Source organism: Tamandua tetradactyla, chromosome 10, assembly GCF_023851605.1.
Source record: "Tamandua tetradactyla isolate mTamTet1 chromosome 10, mTamTet1.pri, whole genome shotgun sequence".
NCBI classification, from domain to species: Eukaryota; Metazoa; Chordata; class Mammalia; order Pilosa; family Myrmecophagidae; genus Tamandua; species Tamandua tetradactyla.
The window spans coordinates 90,375,513-90,401,270 of NC_135336.1; the positions used below are offsets into that span (position 1 = coordinate 90,375,513).

Below are 25,758 nucleotides of genomic sequence, written 5' to 3' on the forward strand. Positions count from 1 at the left end.
CCGCATCTGAAAAAGGATTTTGAAGTTCAAGAGCTGCCAGGGCAAGAAGTTTAGTTTGCTGTTTATGGCGAGAGAGCTGTTTGCATATATATTTGAATATAATAAGAACGATAATTAGGGCAAGCAATAGGATTCCATAGAAAATGAGATTTGAGGGTTGAAAGAATGAGGCGAATTTGTTTATTAGTTCAGTGAATATGGAGGCTGAAACTTTGGGAAGTATGGTATTTTGAAGATTTAGTATGTGTGTTTGTAGTTTGTGTGTTTGGTTCCAGTATGAGTCGTTGTATGCGGTGAAGATCTAGTCTCGCAAGGAGAGACGGGGCATGGAATGGTTAACCGGGACAGGAGTAACACAGAGCTTAGTGAAGGGGTATCGCCCATCACAAGCGGAGGAGGCAAGTTCATAAAGGGCTTCTATGTCTAGAGCAATTAAGTCTATTTGCTGTTGTAAGTTGAACACAGCGCTATGCATTAGATGGTTGATATTTTCTTGCGTCCCAACAGCTTGGGCGGCCGTTTGGGACATGTTGAGGAGGGTTTCAGCAGTGAGGGCTATGGCGGCAACAGTACTGGCTGCTACAGCAGCGACGATGGCGGCGGCGATGGCGGCGGAGATACCGAAGTCTCATTTTGTATGCTTTAAGTCGGGTAAGCTGTCCGTGCCTAGAATGTAAGGGAGTTGGGGGGCCATCCAGGTGGTGGCGTTGACCGGAATCCAGAGTAACCTAGGCTGCAAGACGATAAAGGCATAAGGGTAAGAAGTGTTCCAATAGTTAGCCAGTATGCATTTTGATGAGGGGGGGGCTTCAGGGCACAGAAAGAAAAAGAAGGGGGGGCTTACGAAAATATAGGTGGTAATGTTGATGCAGCTTGTATAGTTAGGCTCACACCAGTGTGTTGTATCATATATGGTGGTTCCGTTGCAGAGCTGACAGTTTTGGACGCAAGTGAGGGGGCGGAGGTCGAGGCATGCATATTTGCCACAAGCATAATGGGAGGAAAAAACGGGTACACCGTATATGGGGTCTGAGGAAACGTCTCTGGAGTTAGTAGGGAGAGGAAACGGGATGCTGATATTGGTTTTAACAGTGATAAAGCTGATATTAGGGGCAGCCATGGGTAGGTTTGGGGAGTAAAGTGCGTAGGAGGGTGTGACTATAAGTGGCTCAGGGCGATGGCACTCAAGCCAGGTAAATTTGTTGATTGGCAGAGAGCGCGGAGGATGCATTTTGTTTGAATGTGGGCTAGAACAAGGCCGACCCGGAGGAGTTGTGTGGGTGGAGGTGACGTTTGCCTGAGGCTTAGGGGGAATTGGCCACCATGCAGAGCGTAGAAAGTATGCAGACATTTGTTTCGGGTTGGGGAGTGCGTTTTTTATGAATTTTTCTATGAAGTTTTCATTAGAAAAGGCTTGTACGAAGAGTTCCGACCCGTTATTACAAAGTAGGGGGAAGCAGTTTGGGAAGGTTGGAGGGCAAATAGAATTTGATTTGCAGGGAAATTGGCCTGGATTAGATGTTTTGTTGCTAATAAAAAGGAATGCTGAGCGGGGCGGATTAACGGAGATGTTGAGTGGACTTTCACTTTTTATGTGAAGAGGGTTACAGGGGAGCTGGAGATTACATGAGAAGTGCTGCAGTTGAGGAAAAAAAGGGCTGTCGGGTGTGAGGAACAGGACTCCAGGGGGGTGCTGAATGGCTGCCCAGAGTTCCCTGGGTGTTGTTGCGGAAGCTGTGGGAAGAAGCGTGAGCATTATTAGAAGGATTTGCTTTAAGCTAGAAGGGGGGTTACCACAACGTTTTTGAGCTTCATCATAGAGATGAAGAAGTTGTCGTTTCATTTCCTTATTTGGGTTGTGGCAGAGAGGCTCTGTAGATTTTAGATCTGTATGGGTTAGCTGCCAAACCAGGCACCGAGCATGTCGGCGTACGCGCCTGATTTTGGCAGCTGTTGGGGGTTGCTGGGGTGATGATTGGGGTTCCTCAAGGTGGAGGCGGTCTAGCCTCTTTTTCAGTTGTCTCAGTCTGCGTCTGTGGCGTCTGCTCGGTCGCCGTGGCCGGACGGATGTTTCTTCCGGGGATCCAGATTGGCTGGGATTCATTTTCTGGAAAGACACAAGCAAAACCGCGCCCCTGGGCAAGGAGAGGGGCGGGTCCTTGCCACGTATTGGTGGCTGGATCACGCCAGTGAACTGAAGGGACTAGGGAAGGCCTGTATGAAGGTCCCCAGTGTTTATGTAGGGGAGATAGCCCTTGTTTATCGAATGTAAGCAAGTTAAGGTGTATGAGGGCAGCGGTGACAAGGTCACTTGGTGAGGCTTGGGGAAGATTATTCTTCTCCTTTTCTATTTGGATTTTTAGCCTGCGATTTAAAGATTCTACCATAGCCTGCCCCTGTGGGTTATAAGGGATTCCAAAGTGGTGGGTGATGTTATATAGGCGCAGGAAGGCTGTGAAGGAGGCACTGCGGTAGGCAGGGCCATTGTCTGTTTTTAGGTCCCAGGGAATGCCCATAAAGAGAATTCCTTGGCGAAGTGCCTTGATGCAATGTTTGGCAGTTTCGCCCGGTAGGGGGACTGCATGGCACATGCTTGAATAAGTGTCTATAATGACATGTAGATATTTAAGACGCCCAAAGGAAGAGATGTGGGTAACATCCATTTGCCACCTGGCATTTGGCTTAAGGCCACGGGGATTGACTCCTTGCGGTTGTAGAGGCCCAAGTGGCGCAAAGGGCGCGCAAGTGGCGCAGCTGCGAACTATGTGTTTGCAGGTTTCCTTGGGCAGACCGCAAAGATGATGTAGGGAGTTGGCTGAAAAGTGAAACCTGGAGTGGAGTTGTTTGGCTGTATTAATGGAGTCACCGAGTGTGTTGGCAGCTGAGACAGAGACTGCTCTATCAGCTGCTTCATTGCCGGCCGCAAGCGGTCCGGGGAGGCCGGAATGGCTGCGGATGTGAGCGATGAACCAGGGGGCCTGTCTTTTTTCAAGCTGATTTTTTAATGAGACTAAGGCTCTATCTATGGCCTTGGAAGTATCTGGAAAGAAGGTAGCTAGCGCCAACACTTTACAGACTTGGTAGGTGTATAAACTGTCCGTGAAGATGTTGAGTGGCGTGCTAGGAAACTTTCTGAAGGCTTCTTCTACTGCGAGAAGTTCGCCGACCTGCACAGAGTATTGATGGAACTGGGTAAAACAAAGGGGGTCCTTTTGTTCTGGTAGGTACACCACAAGGGCGAACTTGGTTTTTGACGCGTCCGTAAAGACGGTGGTTTCATTTGGGATAGGGGAAGAAGATGGGAATGGGAAATAAGGACATTTGGGCGGCAGTGGGAAGTGAAGCACCGTCTGAAATATTTTGTGTGATGGGTAATGGTTGTCAAAATTACCAGTAAAGCCCTCCATTAGAAGTTGCATGTCTACATTACTTTGGATGAGCCATGTAGTCTGTTTCTCATCAAAAGGCCAGATTATGGTGTCGGGAGGACGCCCAAAGAGGTGTATAGCTGTTTTGACTAAGTCGAGGGCAAGGCACACCCACATTTTTGTTTGGGGGCAGATTTTTCTGAGTTTACTTTTGGCAGGGTGGACCCATAGTAGGGGGCCTTCCTGCCAGAGTACCCCTGTGGGGGTAAAATATGTATTTAGGACTAGCCCCTGAAGGGGGAGCTCCGGTTTAAACCGATCGAGCTGGCTTTTGGAGAAATATTCGTTGAACGTTTGGAGAGCTAGTTTTGCCCAAAAGTCTAACTTAATGGGCTGTGTGATAGCTTTGGATGTTTGCTCTCCAGTTTTTAGGAGTTTGAATAGTGGCTGAAGCTCTGCTGTGGTTATTGGCAGGGCTGAGCGCACCCAGTTTATTTGCCCACACAGTTGCTGCAGTTCATGTAAGGTTAGTTTGTTGGGGATAGCGAACTGAAATTTTGTAGGGGTTACCTTTTGGTCTATAGTGAACCCCAGGAAGGTATATGGTGCGCAGAGTTGGATTTTGTCTGGCTGAACTTTAAGCCCTAGACCTTGTAAGTTGACTTGTAACTGTGAAACAAGTTCCTTGAGCTGCTTGGAGTCCTCGGTTGTTACGAGAATGTCATCCATATAATGAATGATGAGGGCCTGGTCGCGCAGTGGAGACACTGCGGAGTCGACATAGGCCTGGAAGATAGCTGGACTATTACGCATGCCTTGGGGGAGCACTTTCCACTGATAACGCTGCGCTGCCCCCGCGTGGTTGGTGACTGGAACCGTAAAGGCAAATTTTGGCTTGTCAGAGTCATGTAATGGAATTGAGAAAAAACAATCTTTGATGTCTATTGTGGCCACGTGAAGATGTGCTGGGATGGCTACCGGGTGTGGCAGCCCAGGCTGTGGAGAGCCCATGGGGAGTATGTGTTTATTAATCTCCCGAAGGTCATGAAGGAGTCTGAATTTGTTTGCGGCCTTTTTGTGAATAACAAAAACAGGCGAATTGTAGGGGCTGGTGGAAGGTTCGATATGCCCCGCTTCTAGTTGCTCTAGGACGAGGGTTTTGAGTATATTTAATTTATGGGAAGGTAAAGGCCACTGCTCCACCCAAATAGGCTCCTCTGTATCCCATTGAAGAGGAGTGGGTGCTGGAGGTGTTATGCGAGCAGTGGCGCAAATTATTGGGGGGGCTGTGTGGTAACACTGGCCCCCGTAGCTGTGGGAATGGCTCGTCCCCAGAGGGCTTGGCTAATGGTGGTTAGGAAGCATTCTTGGGGGGGCTGCGTGGTAATATATGCCCCCGAGGCTGCTAGAATGTCTCGCCCCCATAAGATTTGGTCAATGGTGTTTAGAAAGAGCGGCCGGAAGGTACCGGAGTGACCTTCATTATCTTCCCATTTAATGGGAGAGGCGGCGCGCAGGGAGGGAGCAGAGCCCGTGGCTCTGATAACGGAGGGTCCCTCCTCTGTTTTCCATTGGGCTATAAGGCGGGTAGGCAGACATGAGATTTCTGCCCCAGAATCAACGGTGCCTGTGTACCAGCGACTGTTTATTTTAATTTCGCGGGTGGGCTTGTTGGGGGTTATAGGGATTGACCACATTATGGTTTGGGGCCGGTCTTGGCCCGGGTCTGTGTCTCTTGGGGGCGGGGCTGAGACATGCCCCCTTTCAAGTTTAAAGGCTGCGCTTTGTTATTAGCACGGCAGTCTCGAGCCCAGTGATAGCCCTTGTTGCAGCGAGGGCAGGGCGTAGGGGGCTTGCGCTGCTGCCACTGTGGCTTGGTAGGCGGTGGGCTAGGGGTGGTACAGTTTTTTGCAAAATGCCCCGTTTTTCCACACCTGAAGCAGCCAGACGTTAGGGCCATGGCAGTGGCAATGGCCTGAGCTAACGAGGCCGCACTAGAGTCTATATTACTGCAAGCGAGCACCCAGTCATGCATGGCCTTTTCTTTGATGGGCAGTATGGCCTGTTTGCAGGCTGGACTTGCTCCTTCAAAAATAAGCTCTTTGGCAAGGGCGGTTTGTGCTTGTTCACCCAGAACTTTGCGTTCACATGTCTCAGTAACCCGTGAGACGAAGGAGGCGAAGTCTTCGTCCTTGCCTTGTGTAAGTTTAGTGAATTTTTCGGGCTTAGCTGCGGAACAGGAGCGGAAGGCCCGCATGGCGACTTCCCTCAGTTGTATCCAGAATCCATTTGGGGCTTGCAGGTATACTGCAGGATTAACATAGGGGCCCATCCCTAAGAAAGCTTCGAGAGGCACACCGAGACCCGGGGGCTCAAACTGGTGCATGAGTGTGATTTGCTTTTCCGCCTCAGCATTAAAGTGGGCCCTCCAGTCAACGTACTGGCCAGGTGTAAGAATAGCCCGTGCTAAGGAGGTCCAATCATGGGGAGTACACAGGTTTGTTGAGATTTCTTCAAGGAGGTGGGTTGCATACGGACTGGCAAATCCATCCTCCTTTACCGCTTTGCGCAGCCGCTTGGTGTCCTCTGGTTCCAAGGGGTACCAGGGGAGCGGGTGCTGCGGTGTAGGGGCAACGTTCATAGGGAAGCAAGCGACCGGCGGTGGCAAAATAGGTTGAGGGGCAGCCGGGCCGTTAGATGCGCCAGCGTTGAGCGGCCATAATGACGCTGCCGATTGAGGGGCGGAGGCACAAAATAATGGGCCTGGAGAGTTGTCCGGTGCAAAAGATGGTGGCCAGGAAGGCACTGCCGGCAAGGAGGCCGGAGCACAAGATGGCGGACAGGGTGGGGCTAGAGCACAAGATGGCAGACAAGGCTCCTCCCTCTGTGGAGGGGGGGCAGCCGGGAGGCACCTCTCCTTTTTGATTGAAGGAGAAGGAGGAAGTGACTCACCGGATGGCGTGAAACCGCCATCTTTAGGAAGGGCAGGATACACGAAACCGCCATCCTTAGGAAGGGCGGGATGCGTGAAACCGCCATCTTTAGGAAGGGCGGGATATAGGCACTTCCGGTTTTCTTTGTCTTTGCTCGAACAAGAAGGAGGAAGTTCGCCATCTTGGTCTGTCGCCAGATTGTTAAGTTTAGGAGGACAGAGCTCGAGCTCGTTATTTAGCTGCTCAAATAAGGATTCAGAGTCCGGGTCAGAGTTATTATGAGACTCCTCTGAATTAGCAGAATTTGTTGCCGATAAGGCTTCCTGGGGGGCGCTATCGGACGGTGGCCGCGAACCGTGTAGGCAAGAACGGATGGTAATAAGCGTGGGCAGGAGCCCGGGGGGGAAACGTTTGTTTTCATGCTCCATTTTTTGGGTGACCCGTTCGATAAGTTGGTCATAGGTAGCCGGGTCCCACAAGTGGCAATTGACAAGCCATGGGTTAAACGGGAGCAGGAGGTCCCAATAAACTTGGAGCTGGCGAACTGAAACCTTGCATTTATGAGTGTCTAACAGGGCTGCCAGCGCACGGACCTGCGGCGCCTGGCGTATTGAAATGCGATTGCCCATGATAAGAGGTAAGTTGTAGCAGTGAGCCGGAGGAGGATGGGGGCTGAGTTCTACCGATTAAGGGAGAAAAAGTAGCAGGGTAATACACCCTACGGCGCAGAGAAACGTTATGGCAAGCAAAAGTCTTTTTACTAAATTCCAATCTTTAGGGGCGATTTGTGCTAATATTGCTGCCCACACTAACGCTAAGAGAGATATTAACAAGAGCTAATAATTCATTTATACTAGTGAAAGGTTGGAGGGGCTCTCAGCCGGAGAGAGCGGGGGCCCTTACCTTGTCGAGCGGCGGCTGGAGAGGGGGAGACGAAGAGAGGTCCCTGTTCGGGCGCCAATTGCGGCTTGGGGCTTGCCTAGCCCGACCGCACTGGGGTCTTGTCCTCGGATGTGGTTCGGCTGGAGAGCGGCGTCAGCCGAGACCACGGGGCTCGAAGGTTTGGAGGGCGCACGAGCACAATAAACCGAGACTAAAGAATAATAGTAGTAATTTATTGCATAGGGCTCGCGGGACTTAGCTGGCTGGCAAGGCTTACAGGCTAAGACCCCGACAGGAGGAAACACAAAGAATATATAGGGTTGGTGAGGGGGAGTTAATTAGGGGTGAAGAAACTTTGATGGGCAGCTGGTATGGTGTCGTATAGGATGTGGATTGGTTAGGAGGTGTGTTGAATATTATAATGGGTGGTGAGGTGAGGAGTGTACATGGTCTAATGAAGAAGAGGTGAAAAGGTGGTGCGATATATGCTCAGGAGTTGCTAGGCAGGGGGTTAGAATAGCAAGGCTTGCAAGAACGAGAGATGTCTGGATATGTTAGGGCATGTTAAGGCAGATAAGAGGCAACAGTTACAAATATATGCAGCACCCAACAACTTATTTTTCAGAAATAGAAAAACCAATAAGCAAATTTATCTGGAAGGGCAGGGTGCCCCGAATTGCTAAAAACATCTTGAGGAAAAAAAACGAAGCTGGAGGTCTCGCGCTGCCTGACTTTAAGGCATATTATGAAGCCACAGTGGTCAAAACAGCATGGTATTGGCATAAAGATAGATATATCGACCAATGGAATCGAATAGAGTGCTCAGATATAGACCCTCTCATCTATGGACATTTGATCTTTGATAAGGCAGTCAAGCCAACTCACCTGGGACAGAGCAGTCTCTTCAATAAATGGTGCCTAGAGAACTGGATATCCATATGCAAAAGAATGAAAGAAGACCCATCTCTCACACCCTATACAAAAGTTAACTCAAAATGGATCAAAGATCTAAACATTAGGTCTAAGACCATAAAACAGTTAGAGGAAAATGTTGGGAGATATCTTATGGATCTTACAACTGGAGGCGGTTTTATGGACCTTAAACCTAAAGCAAGAGCACTGAAGAAGGAAATAAATAAATGGGAACTCCTCAAAATTAAACACTTTTGTGCATCAAAGAACTTCATCAAGAAAGTAGAAAGACAGCCTTCACAATGGGAGACAATATTTGGAAATGATATATCAGATAAAGGTCTAGTATCCAGAATTTATAAAGAGATTGTTCATCTCAACAACAAAAAGACAGCCAACCCAATTACAAAATGGGAAAAAGACTTGAACAGACACCTCTCAGAAGAGGAAATACGGATGGCCAAGAGGCACATGAAGAGATGCTCAATGTCCCTGGCCATTAGAGAAATGCAAATCAAAACCACAATGAGATATCATCTCACACCCACCAGAATGGCTATTATCAACAAAACAGAAAATGACAAGTGCTGGAGAGGATGCGGAGAAAGAGGCACACTTATCCACTGTTGGTGGGAATGTCAAAGGGTGCAACCACTGTGGAAGGCAGTTTGGCGGTTCCTCAAAAAGCTGAATATAGAACTGCCATACGACCCAGCAATACCATTGCTAGGTATCTACTCAAAGGACTTAAGGGCAAAGACACAAACGGACATTTGCACACCAATGTTTATAGCAGCATTATTTACAATTGCAAAGAGATGGAAACAGCCAAAATCTCCATCAACAGAAGAGTGGCTAAACAAACTGTGGTATATACATACGATGGAATATTATGCAGCTTTAAGACAAGATAAACTTATGAACCATGTAATAACATGGATGGACCTAGAGAATATTATGCTGAGTGAATCCAGCCAAAAACTAAAGGACAAATACTGTATGGTCCCACTGATGTGAACGGACATTCGAGAATAAACTTGAAATATGTCATTGGTAACAGAGTTCAGCAGGAGTTAGAAACAGGGTAAGACAATGGGTAATTGAAGCTGAAGGGATACAGACTGTGCAACAGGACTAGATACAAAAACTCAAAAATGGACAGCACAATAATACCTAATTGTAAAGTAATCATGTTAAAACACTGAATGAAGCTGCATCTGAGCTATAGGTTTTTGTTTTGTTTTGTTTTGTTTTGTTTTGATTTTACTATTATTACTTTTATTTTTTTCTCTATATTAACATTCTATATCTTTTTCGGTTATGTTGCTAGTTCTTCTAAACCAATGCAAATGTACTAAGAAATGATGATCATGCATCTATGTGATGATGTTAAGAATTAATGATTGCATGTGTAGAATGGTATGATCTCTAAATGTTGGGTTAATTTCTTTTTTTCCGTTAATTAAAAAAAAAAAAAAAAGAGAAGGGATAATTGGAGATGAAGGGATACAGACTGTACAACGGGACTGGATATAAAAACTCAGAAATGGACAGCACAATACTACCCAATTGTAATGCAATTATGTTAAAACACTGAATGAAGCTGCATGTGAGGTATAGGTTTTTTGTTTTTGTTTTTTTTGTTTTTTTTTCTTTCTATTATTGTTTTAATTCTTATTCTGTTGTCTTTTTATTTCTTTTTCTAAATCGATGCAAATGTACTAAGAAATGATGAATATGCAACTATGTGATGTTATTAAGAATTACTGATTGTACATGTAGATTGGAATGATTTCTAATTGTTTTGTTAATTCTTTTTTTAATTAATAAAAAAAAAAAGAAAAAAAAATCAAAAGCTTCTGTGTCTCAAAGGACTTTGTCAAAAATGTGAAGAGGCAGCCAACACAATGGGAAAAAATATTTGGAAAATACATATCAGATAAAGGTCTAGTATCCTGTGTACATAAAGAAATTATACAACTCAACCAAAAAAAGACAAACAACCCAATAATAAAATGGGCAAAGGATATAAATAGACGTTTTTCTGGAGAGCAAATACAAATAGCTAAAAAGCACATGAAATGATGTTCATCTTCATTAGCTTTAAGGAAAATGCGAATCAAGACTAAAATGAGATATCACCTCACACCTACAAGAATGGCTGCTATTAAATAAGCAGAAAACTAAAAATGTTTGAGAACATGTGGAGAAATTGGATCACTTACTTCACTGCTGGTTGCAATGTATAATGGTACAGCCACTGTGGAATACAGTTTAGCAGTTCCTCAGAAAACTAAATATCAAGATGCCCTACAACCCAGAAATACCAATACTCAGTATACACCCAGAAGAGCTGAAAGCAGTGAAACGAACAGATATTTATCCACTGATTTCATAATGGCACTTCTCATATCCCAAGTGCTCATCAATACATGAGTGGATAAATAAAAGATAGTATGCATATTCCCTAGAATGGAATATTATGCAGCAGTAGGACTAAATGAGGTCCCAAAGCATATGAAAACATGGATGAACCTTGAGGACATAATGCTGAGTAAAATTATTCAGACACAAAGGGATAGATACTGTATGATTTTGCTATTATGACTGTTGTAATCTCAAAGGTTTACATTGTAGAATATAGGGGACTTTGAGGTACACAGAAGCTAGAAATGTGGGAAAGGTCACAATGAGGTAGAACACAAATGTAAGCATTTGGTTAGAAGTGATGGTAGCTAATTAGTGGGGTTATAAGTAACATTGCCATATTGAAGGTGAATATGATTGAAAGGGGTTGTATGGTGCCATGTATCCCACTGATGTAACTCTACAATTATAAATAAGTTCTTGCATGAACTCTCTAAAAGGCATAATACTGTAAAAAGAGTCAATAAATAAGGAGTATGGGGAGTAAAATACTATTACATGCCATGGCCTATAGTTAACAGGAAGATAGCAACAGTACCGCAGCAATACCAGGAGTAAATAATTGGGGAGTGGGGGTGGGGCAAGAGATTAGGGGTGGTTTGATGTGATATTTGGTGAAATTGTGTTTATTGGTTCTTTGTCTCTTTGGACCAATGAAAATTGTCTAAAATTGAGAGTGCTACTGAAGGTACAACCAAGTGAGGATATTGTCAGACACATTTGTTTATTTTGGACATTATCCATGAAGCCCAATGGATGAAGGAGGCCAAAGGTACAATGACTGAGAAGTTATAAGGCAAATAGATTGTATTCTTGTTTGCTAGCTGCCAGAATGTAATATACCAGAAATGGAATGGTTTTTAAAAAAGGGGAATTTATTAAGTTGCTAGTTTACGTTCTAAGGCCATGTAAATGTCCAAATTAAACTAAGTCTATAAAAATGTCGAGATTAATTCACCAACAAGTGGTTACCTTCATTCAAGAAAGGCCGATGAAGTTCAGGGTTTTTCTCAAGTGGAAAGGCACACGGCAAACATGGAGACATCTGCAGGCTTTCTCGCCAGGCTTCTTATTTCATGAAGCTGCCCTGGAAAGGTAGCTTCATGAAAAGCTACCTTGTCCTGAAGAAGGAAAATTATTCTTTCTTCATCTCCAAAGGTCTCTGGCTGGTGGACTCTGGTCGTTATCATGGCTGTCTCATTATTCTCTCATCATTCTAAAAAAATGTCTTGCTCCAAAATGTTTCCTCTTTTAAAGGATTCCAGTAAAGTAATCAAGACACATCTGGAATGGGTAGAGTCATGTCTCCATTTAATCAAGTTTAATACCCACCATTGAGTGAGTCACATCTCCTTGGAGATAACCTAATCAAGTTTCCAATATACACTGCTAAATAGGGTTTAAAAGAAATGGTCACTCCCACAAGATTAGATTAAATTGACTGCAGCTTTCCTGGGGTACCTAATCCTTTCAAACCAGCATAAATAGATAGATGGGCAGACAGACAGATTTAGATATAGATATAGATAAAGATATAGATATAGATAAAGATATAGATATAGATAAAGATAGAGATAGAGATAGAGATAGAGATATATAGATGAGATATATATAGATAGATAGAGATATACATATACACACAGATATAGATGATGGAATACTGTGCACCTACAAAAAGGAATGACATCATGAGACACATAATGAACTGAAAAAAGCTTGAAGGTGTGTTGTGCAAAATAAACCAGAAACAAAAGAACAAATATGCTGTAGTCTCTTTCAGAAAATACTTGTAAGAGTATGGAGCCTACATTGTAAGCTCTTAGAGCAGCCATACTTAGTGCAAAGTTGTAAGTGCATTTCTAGATTCTGAAACACTAAACTATATGTATATAAGTGGTATTTCCCTGGAACTTTCCATACCTCTGTGACACCTAAGATTCAGAGCTGGAGTTCTGCAGCTCTGAAAATCAGCATTGCTACATGCAATAAGAGTTAAAGTAACTGAAAAAAAGAGACCAGGCTTCCATTAGAGATAAAAATGAAGCCAATCTTATTGGGACTACTGTAAACAAGAATACAGGGCAAAAGATGATGGTGTAGATACTCTAGAGCTTCACTAAAGGAAGAGAGTTTATTGTGTCCAGAACCTAAATTTTCTGTAACATATTATCTAAATCAACCTGTCTGGATAGCTCATTTAAATAACCCAAAAGCATGGAACCCAGAAAGGGAACGAGGCTTTGTACTTCTGAATAGCTTAATGTAATACCTGGAGTCATCCAAGACTATGATGGGCTCATAATTAAAAAACATTGGTAGGGTACCTTGAAGAAGTGGAGAAAAATATGGAACTGTTGAACTTTCCCATCTGGGAACCCCCTGGTCCTTTCTCAAACATTAGGGACTCCCAAGAAAATAAGCCAAACTCTTGATTTTGAGCCTTGCCCTTATGAAACTTATTTCTGTAGTGGAGAAGCTAAGACTACCTATAATTGCCTCAGGACTGCTTCCAGGAAACCTCTCTAGTTGATGAGACATGGCCTCTCTCTCTCTCTGTAAGCCCAACTTTGCAAGGAAAATCATTGCCCTCCCCACCATGGAGGACATGATATCCATGGGTGAAAGTCTCCCTGACACGTGGGACATGTTTCCCAGGGATAAGCTTAGCCCTGGCACCATGGGATCTATAATGGCTTCTGTACCAAAAGGGGGAAAAGAGCTGTAACAAAAATAAGGTATCAGTGGCTAAGAGAATTCAAATAGAGTCAAGAAGCTATCTTGGAGGCTATTTTTATACAAACTTCAGCTAGATATTGCTAATTGCTATGGTTTGCCAAACCCCAACTGTGCTGGTTTGTGTACCCCAGAAAAAACATATTTTAATCCTGATCCATTCTTGTAGGAACAGGCATTTCTTTAAATCCTAATTCAATACTGCAGGTCAGAAATTTTGATTAGATTATCTCCACAAAGATGTGACACACTCAATTGTGGGTGTAAACTTAGATAAGATGGAGATGTGGAAATATTACTGGATTATAGTAGGTACTCCTGTACTTTGGTTGAAGAATTTAAATTCAATTATATTGATAACTCTTTTGGTGTTAGATAAGAGTATTAGATTTGACAGATACAAGCATTCTTTACAAACTTTAAATAAAATTCATTAAAAAATTCCACTTTAGTACATGGTAAAATATTTACATCAACTCAAGGGTACATTCTTGAATGCTATATTATTTATTATTTTAGTGGTATTGTATATTCTAGTTTGCTAGCTGCTAGAATGTGACATACCAGAAGCAGAATGGTTTTTAAAAGGGGAATTTATTAAGTTGCAAGTTTACAGTTCTAAGGCTGTGAACATGTCCAAATTAAGGCACCAACAAGAGGTTACCTTCATTCAAGAAAGGCCAATGAAGTCAGGGTTTCTCTCTCAGCTGGTAGGGCACATAACAACGTCTGCTAGCTTTCTCTCCCAGCTTCTTGTTTCATGAAGCTCCCCCAGGGGCACTTTCTTCTTCATCTCTGAAGGTCTCTGGCTGTATGGACTTTGTTGGTTCTGGTTGCTGTGGTTGCTCTAAAGCTTTTTCCCAAATGGTTCCCCTTAAAGGGCTCCAGTAAACAACCCACCTTGAATGGGTGGAGACACATTTCCATGGAAACCATCTAATCAAAGATCACTACCCACAAATGGGTGAGTTACATTTCCCTGGGGATAACCAAAAAGTTCCACCCAGCAATATTCAATGAAGATTAAAGGACATGACTTTTCTGGGGTACACAATAGCTTCAAACTGGCACACTATGCAACTATTCTTCTGATACTGTTTCACTAAATTGAACAATTTGTTGTGCTTCCTTTTTATTCACAAAAAGTCTTCCCTGTATCAACTAAATCCATGAATGATAATGAAAGCACATCTCATCTATGATATTCAAATGTCTTAAATAAAACATTAAAGTAGTCCCTTTTAAGTGAAGATTGGCCTTCACGTAATACTGCTTTTCACAGGTGAGAACTGAGGAAGATCTAGATATGGTGCATCATTTCAACAATGCTGTAATGTCAAATGTAAATCCTAGGAATCAGAAAAAAAAAAGAAGTAATCAATTAGCAAGAGTAAATATTCAAACATTTTTCCAAAACCAATGTTGATGATAAACATCAACCTACAAATAACAAAAGCTCTGAAAGGTCAAACAGAAAACAATGTAGTTCAAACCACAAATAATCATATTCCAAATGCTTTGAGCTAAATGCAAAGAGAAAATCTTAAAAGCAGACATGAAATGCATATAAAATATTGTAAAAGCTGACCACCAACTATCAAACAGAAAAAAAAGGAATCTAACGGAATATCTAATGACATTTTTAGGATGGATTGTACATAATTATTAGCCTAGAGTCCTATAAGGGCTATGATATCATAAAAAAATGAAACTGAAATAATGTCTTCAGAGAAATAAATACTGAGAGAATTCATTGCCAGCACAGCTGCATTAAAAAAATAACAGAATAATCTTGAAAGAGAGAAAATGATCAAGTCAGAAACATGGATATCTACAAGGAATGAAATGTATGTGAAAATAATTCATAGGAAAATAACATGAAAATTGACCATACAAAGAAATGATAACTTATTTCCAGTTTTAAAGTATATGGACAATTAGAATGTCTAACAACTCCAGTACAAAAGTCTGCAGATGGAAAGAGATCATTCTAACTTACTGGAATTATCAAGGAAATAGTAAAATTTATTTTATTTAATGAACCTTATTAATACAAGAATGCTTGTATCAATTACTTGAACAATGAAGAAATAATAACTACATTTATAATGGAAAAGTAAACAGAGATAAAAATTGTAGAATTTATGTTTGATTAATACAAATGTAAGCAAGAAATGAGAGAAAAACTCGTAAGTGAGATGGATCAAACAAGAAACAAATAGCAAAATTGTAGATACATTCCAAATACATCAGTAATTTCAGCAAATTAAACAGGCGATATCATAAAGTAATAGAAGAAAACAGGCTAGATACAGAAACAAAATCTTAAAATATGCTAGCATTCTAGCTTGCTAGCTTCCTGAATACAATATACAACAGTATGGCTTTTAGAAGAGAGAATTTATTAAGTTGCAAGTTTACAGTTCTAAGCCCATGATAATGTCCAAATTAATGCAAAGCTATAGAAATGTCCAATCTAAGGCATCCATGGAAAAATACCTTGGTCCAAGAAGGCCAATGAAGTTCAGGGTTTCTCTCTCAGCTGAAAAGGCACATGACAAACATGGTGATGTCTGCTAGCTTTCTCTCCAGGCTTCTTATTTCATGAAGCTCCCCTAGGGGCATTTTCCTTCTTCATTTCCAAAGGTCTCTGTCTGTGTGGGCTCTCATGGTTCTCAACTCTCTTGGATCTCATGGCTCTAAAATGTTTCCTCTTTTAAAGGATTCCATTAAAACTAACCAAGACACACCTGGAATGGATGGTGTCCCATCTCCCTCTAATCAAAGGTTAACACACACAATTGGGTGAGTCACATCTCTGTGGAGATAATCTAATCAAGTGTCCCACCTACAGTACTGAATAGGGATTAAAAGAAACAGCTGCTTCCACAAGATGGATCAGGATTAAAACATTTCTTTTCTAGGGTACATAATCCTTTGAAACCAGCACAGCTAGTTACAAGAGATGCAAACATAAAAGGATTGACTGGGTGAAATTAAAGGCATACTGAAAGAAGAAACTGACTGAAAACAATGGGCATTAATACTAACATACAGCCACGTGGATTTCAAAGTATGAAGCATTACTAACCAAAAATGGATGATTTTATAATGATGGAAGGATCAATCCTAAAACAATAACATAAAAGTGCATATTAAAATAACAATAAATGACCATTGCACATGCTCTAGAGAAGCTAATTAAAATGATGGACAATACCAACTGTTAGAAAGGATTTGAAGCAACTGGAATTCTCATACATTGCTAATGGAACTGCATAATTGTCCACTCACTTTTGGAAATAGTTTAGCAATTTTTAATTAAAGATTTCAATAATAGTATGACCCATAAATTCCATTCCTTTTTCCTTAATCAGGGAATGAAAATATATGCCCTTGAATAGACTTCTACACCATTGTTCATAGCATATTTATTCATAAGAACCACAAACTTGGCAGAAGCCCAAATGTCCTTCAGGTCAATAAACAAACATTGTGATATATTCATACAGTTGAATACTACTCAACAATAAAATACAATGAACTACTAATATAAGCAACAACACAGATGAATTTCAAAAACATTATTATAAGTAAAATTAATCAGACAGAAAGGCTTTTAAGCTTTATTAATCCATTGTTTGAAATTCTTTAAACAAAAATTTCATCTATAGTAAGAGAGAGATCAATAATTCACTTATATCCAGCAAGATTATCTTTCAAAAGTAACATGAATAAAGATATCCCCCTACACACAAGACTGAGACTTGTTCATGTCAGATCTCCTTAGTATAGTAAAGCAAATATTTTCATCTAGCAAGGAATTTACACTGAACAGTAACCAGAGCCCACAGGGACAAAGCTTTCCAGGTACAGTGATGATGTAATTATAAGAGAATAAATGCATGCTTATTCTCCTTTGTGTCATTACAGATTTCAAAGGAAATTCAATATGTATATAATGGCATTTGGGGCTTATAACACATAGAAACGTAATATGTTTGCCAAAAAAGGCACAGAGGAGGTAGATGGAGCTCCATTTGACAAAAGAAATGACACAAGATAGTAATACAATCACACAAAACAAATGTTGAGAATTCAGTTATGAAAACTAACATGGCTATATAACACAGGCTATAAATACATAATTTTATATGTATGTATTTTTATAAATGCATGCTTTTCTGTCTTCTCTCAACTACTTTAAAAGACATAAAAATATGTAAAATAATAATTATAATGATATAACATTTGTTTTCTAACGTAATGTTGCAATACGGGTTACAAAAACAGCACACACAAAAAAGGCAAACAGGAGCCATACCCACAGCCACAGCCCATGGCTTCCACAGCCACAGTATCCATAGTCACTGCCATAGTAGTGCTTATCGAAGTACCTTCCACGCATAATTTTCCTTGTTGAAGTTCTCCTTGCATAGAGAAGGAGTGTAGGGACCTCAGTTTGGACAACTCCTCCTCCAGAGGGCGTTATACATACCCTGCATGTGGGTGGGACTCACTATACTTGTCATGCTAGCATTTAATTGCAGGACCTGAATTATTGACTTTAGGTTTTAAGGCATAGCCTCAGAGACACTGAAGATATTTCTTTTGTTTAGCCACATCTAAACCAATTATGGGTCAAGAATAAGAAACAGTAGTCTCATCTTCAAAGCCTCATTCACACCAGATCTTCAGATTATTCTTTTATAACCAATTTTTATGGCAGAACACAGTATTTTCAGTAAATAGACTCAGAACTACTCCAGCCAACCAAAAATTTTGCATTCATTTTGCTGACATTCAACAGGTCCTAATAGTCTAACCTAACCTTGAACTTCACTCCATACCAAACCTATATATTTTCCTTTAGAAACCTAATTTTCAAAACACTGGTAGGTTACTATGGAAATTAAAAGAGAGATATCCTTGAGCTTCATGAGACTGTTGATTGAAAACCAATGGTTTGAAATTGTGAAACAACAGAATAGAGAAATATGGACTTTTCTTTCTTAGTTACATTAATAATTATTTTCATAACATTTTTTAAAACACTAAATATATTCTCTAGAATTTGAAATTTAGGTCCTGAATCTACTGCTAGATTCAGATTGGATTTCAGTTTATTTATAGAGTCATATTTTCATGAAATAATTTTGTTTAAACCACTATGTTCAGCATATTTGTGCTCTGCTTAGAAGGTGATGATAGGTATGTCATTATTTTAAAAAGCAATTCTAGTCAGAATACATTCTCATGGAACTTAGTAGATTTTTGCCAACAAAAAAAAAAGGAGTTCTTGATAAACTATTTCAGATTAGGAGAAGGATATTAATAATGGCAAAAAAAAAAGATCATTACATATAGAAATTAAACTTAGAGTTGAACTGAATGACAAAGTCAAATACCCCTCTAAATTTATGTTTATAGAAAAATAACTTCCTGGGGATCCTCTGGAAAGTAGTAGATAAGAGTGAAACTTCTGACTTCAGCTCTATGAGTTCAAGTCCTAACTCTTCCACTTTTTGATATGTGATGTTAAACCTGTTATTTTACTTCTTTGGGCATCAGTTGCCCCATCTGTAAACAGATTGGTAATAATTGAGCTACCATTCAAAGAACTTTTGAAAATCCATGGAAGTGACTTCCTAGTCCATAATCGGCTAATAAAATTGGAGATATTAGTAAACCAAAAAATCTGAAACATTTGTGGATGGCATATCTTTTGTGACCTTAGACTCCATTGTGGAATTTAAATTTAAGCTTTCAGTGAGCAAGAGTTTTAAAACCAGGTCAAGAATTTGTTATTCAAGGCAGCTGGTTGGATTGTGACTCTGGATACAACAGGACACAATAGTTATGGCTATGAAGTCTTCAGGATGCCCAATAACATAAGACATTTATGAGGGTTTTGTTGGTGGTGTTGTTTGTGGTTGATGACAAATAATTTGTCATGAGGCCAATATTGCCTGTGGTTCACCACAACTACTGCCCAGGAAGTATAAAAGGTTGTGTGAAGCTGGGAATATCAAACTCAGGACAATCTCTTCCTCTCTCACACTTGAACCACCTCCTGACAACATGGTCTATTACGGCAACTACTGTGGAGGCCTGGGCTGTGGCTATGGTGGCCTGGGCTGGGGCTATGGTGGCCTGGGCTGCGGCTATGGAGGCCTGGGCTGGGGTTATGGAGGCCTTGGCTGTGGCTATGGCTGTGGCTATGGCTGTGGCTATGGCGGCTATGGAGGTTATGGATACGGCTGCTACCGCCCATCTTGCTGTGGAAGATACTCGACATGCGGATTCTATTGAAAAATACAGTCAAGTTCCTGAGCTACTGGAAGTGCCATATGTGAAGTACCTGCTGCTGGTTTTGTTCATCCCAGCCAGTATGTGAAAATTAGCCAAAATCTAACAATAGACTATAATGGAATAACTACAAATGTCATCTCTATTTGCTTCCATGTGCAAGATTATGAAGAATATTTTTTAAAAATGTAACTAAATGTTTCCTTTGATGTCTATTTAATTATTTCAATAAATTTAATCTTTCTTTCAAGTATGATTTGTCTTCTTATTTATTTCGCCATCATTTTCACATTTGGATGATGGTAAGAATAGAAACTTTTGCATAGTTAATATCACAAAAAGCTGATGTGGCTTAAAAGATCAGTCATGACAATCAGTTCTTTGGAAAGTACTCAAGTAGTTGTGGCACAGGCTCTCATACTCAGTATTTGACTGTTGTTATTTCCCTTTGTCCACATGCTAAAATCATCCATATTTTTTATTTCTCTTTTTTCTCTTCCATGTATTTCTCATACCATTTAAAACATACCTCCAGGTATAGGTATTTGATTGCTTACTTCTCACATATTTTGATTTCTTTCTAAAATATTAAATTTCTAAGAATCAGTTATTTCTAAATGAAACTTGCTTTTTTTGAAACTTGCTTTTGATAAATCTGTTACCACTGTAGCCATGCACAATTGTTCATATTAAAATATTAATTCATATGCTAAATTTTGTAACTAACTAATGAAAATGTCCCACAATTCTTGATAATGAATGTATTATGTTCCTCAGAAAGACTTGCTCAAGTTCCAAATCCTGCTCTTGTGGATATGAACCAACATATAAGTTGAATCTCTGAATATGCTATTAGTTAAGATGATGACAAATTGAATTAGGTTGTGAATGTGAAACAGCATTTGTAAATAGGATTTTGAAGATTTTGTTAGTTAAGGGATGCTAAATTGAATCAGGATGGTTTTAATACAATAATTTAATACAGGAATTAAATACAGTTTAATACAGGTGTTTATAATAGATGAAATTTGGGTATAAAAGTAGGATATCAGGAGACATGAGAAATGCCCCCATGTGTTGGAGGTAGAGATTGAGTTATGCATTGCTGCCAAACTGCCTCTGGAAAACTACAGACTTCAAAGAATACACAGCTTGCAAACACCTTTATTTTTTTACTTATGGCTTCCAAAATTGTTGAAAAATAAATTTCTCTTGTTTAAGCCAATATGATCATGGTGTTCATATAGCAATACTGGCAAGCTTAGACAGTACTCATATTTCCTGTCAACATATTTTATGCTCCACTTTTGTTGACTGTTGTGGATGCCCTAGACTGATCTTTAGATGAGTTTGATGTGGTTGTACTTGGACTTTCCACCTCACATCCTTCTGAAAAATTGTCTTTTGTTCCCTACACGGTTGAGCACACAATATGTGTCTGCATATTGTACTTGTCTTCAAGGGGCTCGAAACCTGACTACCACCTGGCTATCATTTCAGCACATCCACCACAAGAAATTAGTTCACTGCTTTCATAGAGCAGTGGCATTGAGTTTCATATTTCCAACTTCTATTGTGGAAACATCGAACTATATTTTTCTGTTGAGTACAAGTTTCCTCCAGCCATACTGGAAGAAAAAATTCAGAATAATGGAATTACAATAACAGTAATTTGAAGCTTTATTTTTATTTTAAATTTCATGTCAATTTGACCTTTAAAAAATGACAAACTTTTGTCCAAATGATTGTTAAAGTCGTAATTATTTTGAAATAGCAACATGTTGAAGTTTCATACATTATTCTTTAAAAGCAACATGCCAGGCAATATTTAGAAAACTGTATTCACATAATAGTTAACTTTAAAAATTGGGTTGAGAGATTCATTAAGTACACTTGTTCACCATAAAGTGTTAGAAGTAATCATATTTTCAATCCATGTATCCTTCTGGTAAAATGGAATTTTCTCAAATGGCTTGTTTTAATTATCACATGAAAAAGAAGTCAAATAATATTTATAACACAATATCATTGAAAGAATTGACAGGGTTTGGCAACTATGACAGTTCCTAGCAGTAGTAAGGGTTTATATATATATATATATATTTTATATTTATATATATTTATATTTATTTTCCGTAGTATGGAAAATAAATGAATTAATAAGTAGGGTTGGCAGATTTTGCTAATATTTTTCTGTTATTTTTATATCTCACAATTAGGAGCCTATGAAAAGGGATGTCTATTCAAATGAGAATTCATTTATCATTCACCAGAGCCTTGATATCTAAATGATTCTATTTCATCCAAATGGCATTGAACCGATTCTCTGAGGGGTCAGTTAAGAAGGAAAGAGGAATTCAGTAGCAGTGGAAAGTAATGGACTTAGATTCCAGCATCTTTATCCTACATTCCAACGGCCATGAATACATGGAGATCAAGTATGAATGCTGTGATGATTTTGATGAAAGATTTGAATTGTGCAGTTAAAATTGCCTAATAAACTATCTAATGTATGGAGCAATGTTTTATTTTTATACTCAGTGGGAAAAACTTCATTAGTTCTCTCAGGTGGAATAAATAATACATTTAAGGAGTGGTACTATGCCCTTATCATTGCTGCAGTAGGAGTTAATAAATAGGACAATGATACATCCTCTTTGGGGTTCCCCAAGATTGTGTAATTTCTCTAATGTTCTTGCATTATTGTCATTTTATTGTTTTATGAATATAGAAACAGTAATATTAGGAAATATATTAAAACATGAGATGCCGCACCATAAAGTTCCTAGACCAGCACACATGATATCATATAATTTTTGTTAAATAACTAAAGAAACCTTATAAAACTGTGCAAATCTGGGATTTCCATATTTTTTTAAAGGAGATATGTGTTCCAATATATCTTCCTGAAAATCTCCATAGTCTCAATGTATCAATTACCAATTGCTGCATAATAAATCACCCCAAAACTTATTGCTTTATAACTATTTATTATTTCTCAGATAGTCATCTGTGAAGTTATCTGGTCTTGGCTACCTTCATTCATACATCAACCAACAGCTACAGATCCTGTAGGAAGCTTTCTGACCATGGTAGTTGTGGTAGTTAGATTCAGTTGTCAACTTGGCCAGGTGAAGGTACCTAGTTCTGTTGCTGTGGACATGAGCCAATGGTACGTGAACCTCAACTGTTGCTCACTGCATCTGCAATAGGCTAAGAGGTGTGCTGCTGCAATGAATGATCTTTGAGTTAATTGGCTGGTGCTTAAATGAGAGAGTGCAACATAGCACAGCTGAAGCAGCTCAACATACCTCATCTCAGCACTCGCAGCTCAGCCCAGGCCTTTGGAGATGCAGAAAGGAATCATCCCAGGGAAAGTTGTTGGAACCCAGAGGCCTGGAGAGAAGGCCAGCAGAGACCATCCTGTGCCTTCCCAAGTAATAAAGAACCTCAGTGGAAAGTTAGCTGCCTTTCCTCGGAAGAACTAACAGAATAAATCCCCTTTTATTAAAAGCCAATCCGTCTCTGGTGTGCTGCATTCTGGCAGCTAGCAAACTAGAACAGTACACACATATTTAGAATATGTCTAGGTGTAGGCTGAGGCATGTCAGATTTTCTTTGCATAGCCTATCATCCCCTAGGATAATAGAACATACCTCTTCTCATGCAAACTCTCAAGTGGGCAGAAATCTCAAGATTTCCTGAGTCCTCTACTAGGAGTTTGCACTTCCACTGTCTTCTTTTAGCCAAAACAAGCTGTAAGTACAACACACATTCAAATGGAAAAGGGCTCCACTCCCTTGCTGGGAAAAGCATCAAAGATATATTGCAAGCTTCATAGATACAGTAAAAATTGAGGAAAATGGACAATGTTAGCAAGCAACACCAAATACCAAATATAAGGTTATGATATTATTAGTTTCTTCCTATAATTTTTGTGAGTGCAGAAGTGGAATAAACAGAATGTGGTTCAGGTGTAGGGCAAGATACAAACTCTGACAAACCTCCTATGGCTAAGATTTTAGTGACTGTCTTCCTTGATAACCAAATCACATAAAAGTATAAAACTTATGATTTCACTATTTTATTCAAAATAAAATTGTATTTATTAATCTTTGTATTTATGGATATATTCATCTTTAGAACTATGGTGGGTGCTAAAAATGCATTATTAGATATTGTCAACAAGTTGTCTGATCAGGAAAACCTAATGCATTCTAGGGTTTGTACGCAAAAAGTAGTACTTTAGAGCCACTGGAAGTGCAAAGGAAATATTAGACACCCTCAAAATCTCTCACATTCTTTGCTAGACTTCAGAATCAAGGAATGGCAGGAAACATGGGGAAAGATGATATTTAATCAGCAGATTCCTACTGTCCTGAGGCAAATGTATCTCAAAGAAAATGGCAAGAATATGTTGCAATGGTTTATATCTTCAAATGCCATAATTCTCTCCATTAACTTTACAGCAAAAATAAGGTTCCATCTCTTTCACCTTCCACATCTCTGACCAACACCTCTCCTTGACTGAAAATAAACCTCCAGCTTGTAGGCAAGATGTACAGGGTAATGATGTTCCTTGGAGAGGGTAGAAGGGGCAGAAATGGTACTGAGTTGTCAAAATATGATCCCGTTTGGTTTGAGTCAATTGGATGCACCATTGTATTTCTCATTTTTTTCATGAATACCCTTTGCTTCCAATACATATGTTTGAGTACCAGTAAAGAGCATCTCAATTATTAACATATTCATAGGAAAAAAATATCATGAAGCACAATTTCTTCTAAGGAAGGGTCTAGAGTTTACATAAGTGAGAAGGTCTTTCTTCTTTCACAGTTTGCTTGAGACGCCCATGGTTTAATGAGAAGGACGCCTAAGATCCAGGCCCTGGCATTCATGACTCCCTTCCTCAGAACAGATCCATGAGAGGACACTACCCAAATAACCACTAAGACAACTTTGGGACCATAGGAGTCTCCTTGGATTCAGTTAGGATAAACAGGTGAACAGCTTCCACACCTGTGTTTGAACTGTTTCAATGGACCTTCCTAGAATACGAGAGAAGATTTATACCATATACACACTTATTTTTATTTTATTATTTTATTATTTTTTGCATGGGTGGGCACTGGAAATAGAACCCGGGTCTCCAGCATGGCAGGCCAGAACTCTGTCTGCTGAGTCACGATGGCCTGCCCTACACACTTATTGTTTAATACAGGTTTTTGATTCTTAAATTTATACTTTCTACCTAGGGAAATGGTAATAAAGTCTATTAAGCATGGTAATATACAAGAAAATTCGTAATTTCAGCATTACATTATAAAATCATGTTGAAGTATTTAGAGACACATTACATGTTAATCAAATTAAACACAAAAATGCTAACTTTAGGACATCACAGAAATTTGCCTGAAGAGATTTTAGTATGAACAATTACTATGAATACTAACTTTTGGAAAGAATGCTTGTCTATAAATTAACAGATATGACAAATAGTCAGAGTGTGGCTATAGCAACTTCCGAATTACATGACTCTGGCCCCTACAAAAAGAAAAAAAATACCAGGAGAGGGTAAATTATCAGCAGCTCCATAGCCTTTGAATTCTTCCTTACAAAAACAGGCAATCCAAAAGTCCCTGGACAACGTCTTTTACAATAGTAGGTTTAAATGTCATCCAGGTTTCCCTTCCTTTAGAGAAGACTGCTCATCTTCTTTCAAGTGTGCACTTTTGCTGAGAATTAAAGTTTTGAGCTGTACACACTGGAAAGTCTTTAGATTCTTTGGCTGTATACACCGACTAGTCCTCAAGTTCTTTCTTGAGGCTGAGTCAAGAACCTTCTCAGCCTTAGCCCCTGGCCGAGCTCTGAATTCCTCCAAGAATTCTCAGGACTCTTCGGCATCCAGCAGAGAATTCCCAGAGCTCTCTGGTGTCCCACTGATAACTCCAAGGGCTCTCCAGCACATCAAGTTTATTAAACTATTTGGCTGTACACAGTGACTGGTCCTTGAATTCTTTCCTGTGAACAGCTCTAGCCTTTGGTTGAGGTCTCAACTTCTCTGAAAACTCCCAGGGCTGTCCGACTTCAGCTTGGCAACCATAAAGTGACCCAATATGACCTCTTAAAGGTAAGAATATTCTTCTCCATCTTTGTCTTTCTCTTCTCTGGCCACAGAACATCATCTTGACTAA

General features: G+C 40.1%; 2 long non-coding RNA genes across 3 annotated transcripts in view; one reads left to right on the forward strand and one right to left on the reverse strand.

Annotated features, from left to right (window-relative positions):
• LOC143648586 (uncharacterized) overlaps nucleotides 1–22,075 on the forward strand; it is a 39,123-nt gene extending 17,048 nt beyond the window's left edge. Inside the window, exon 3 of the long non-coding RNA XR_013158641.1 lies at nucleotides 21,784–22,075. This is a non-coding gene — a long non-coding RNA (uncharacterized LOC143648586). The remainder of the gene's footprint in view (nucleotides 1–21,783) is intronic.
• LOC143648585 (uncharacterized) overlaps nucleotides 1–25,758 on the reverse strand; it is a 95,733-nt gene that overhangs the window by 6,701 nt on the left and 63,274 nt on the right. The window lies entirely within an intron of this gene.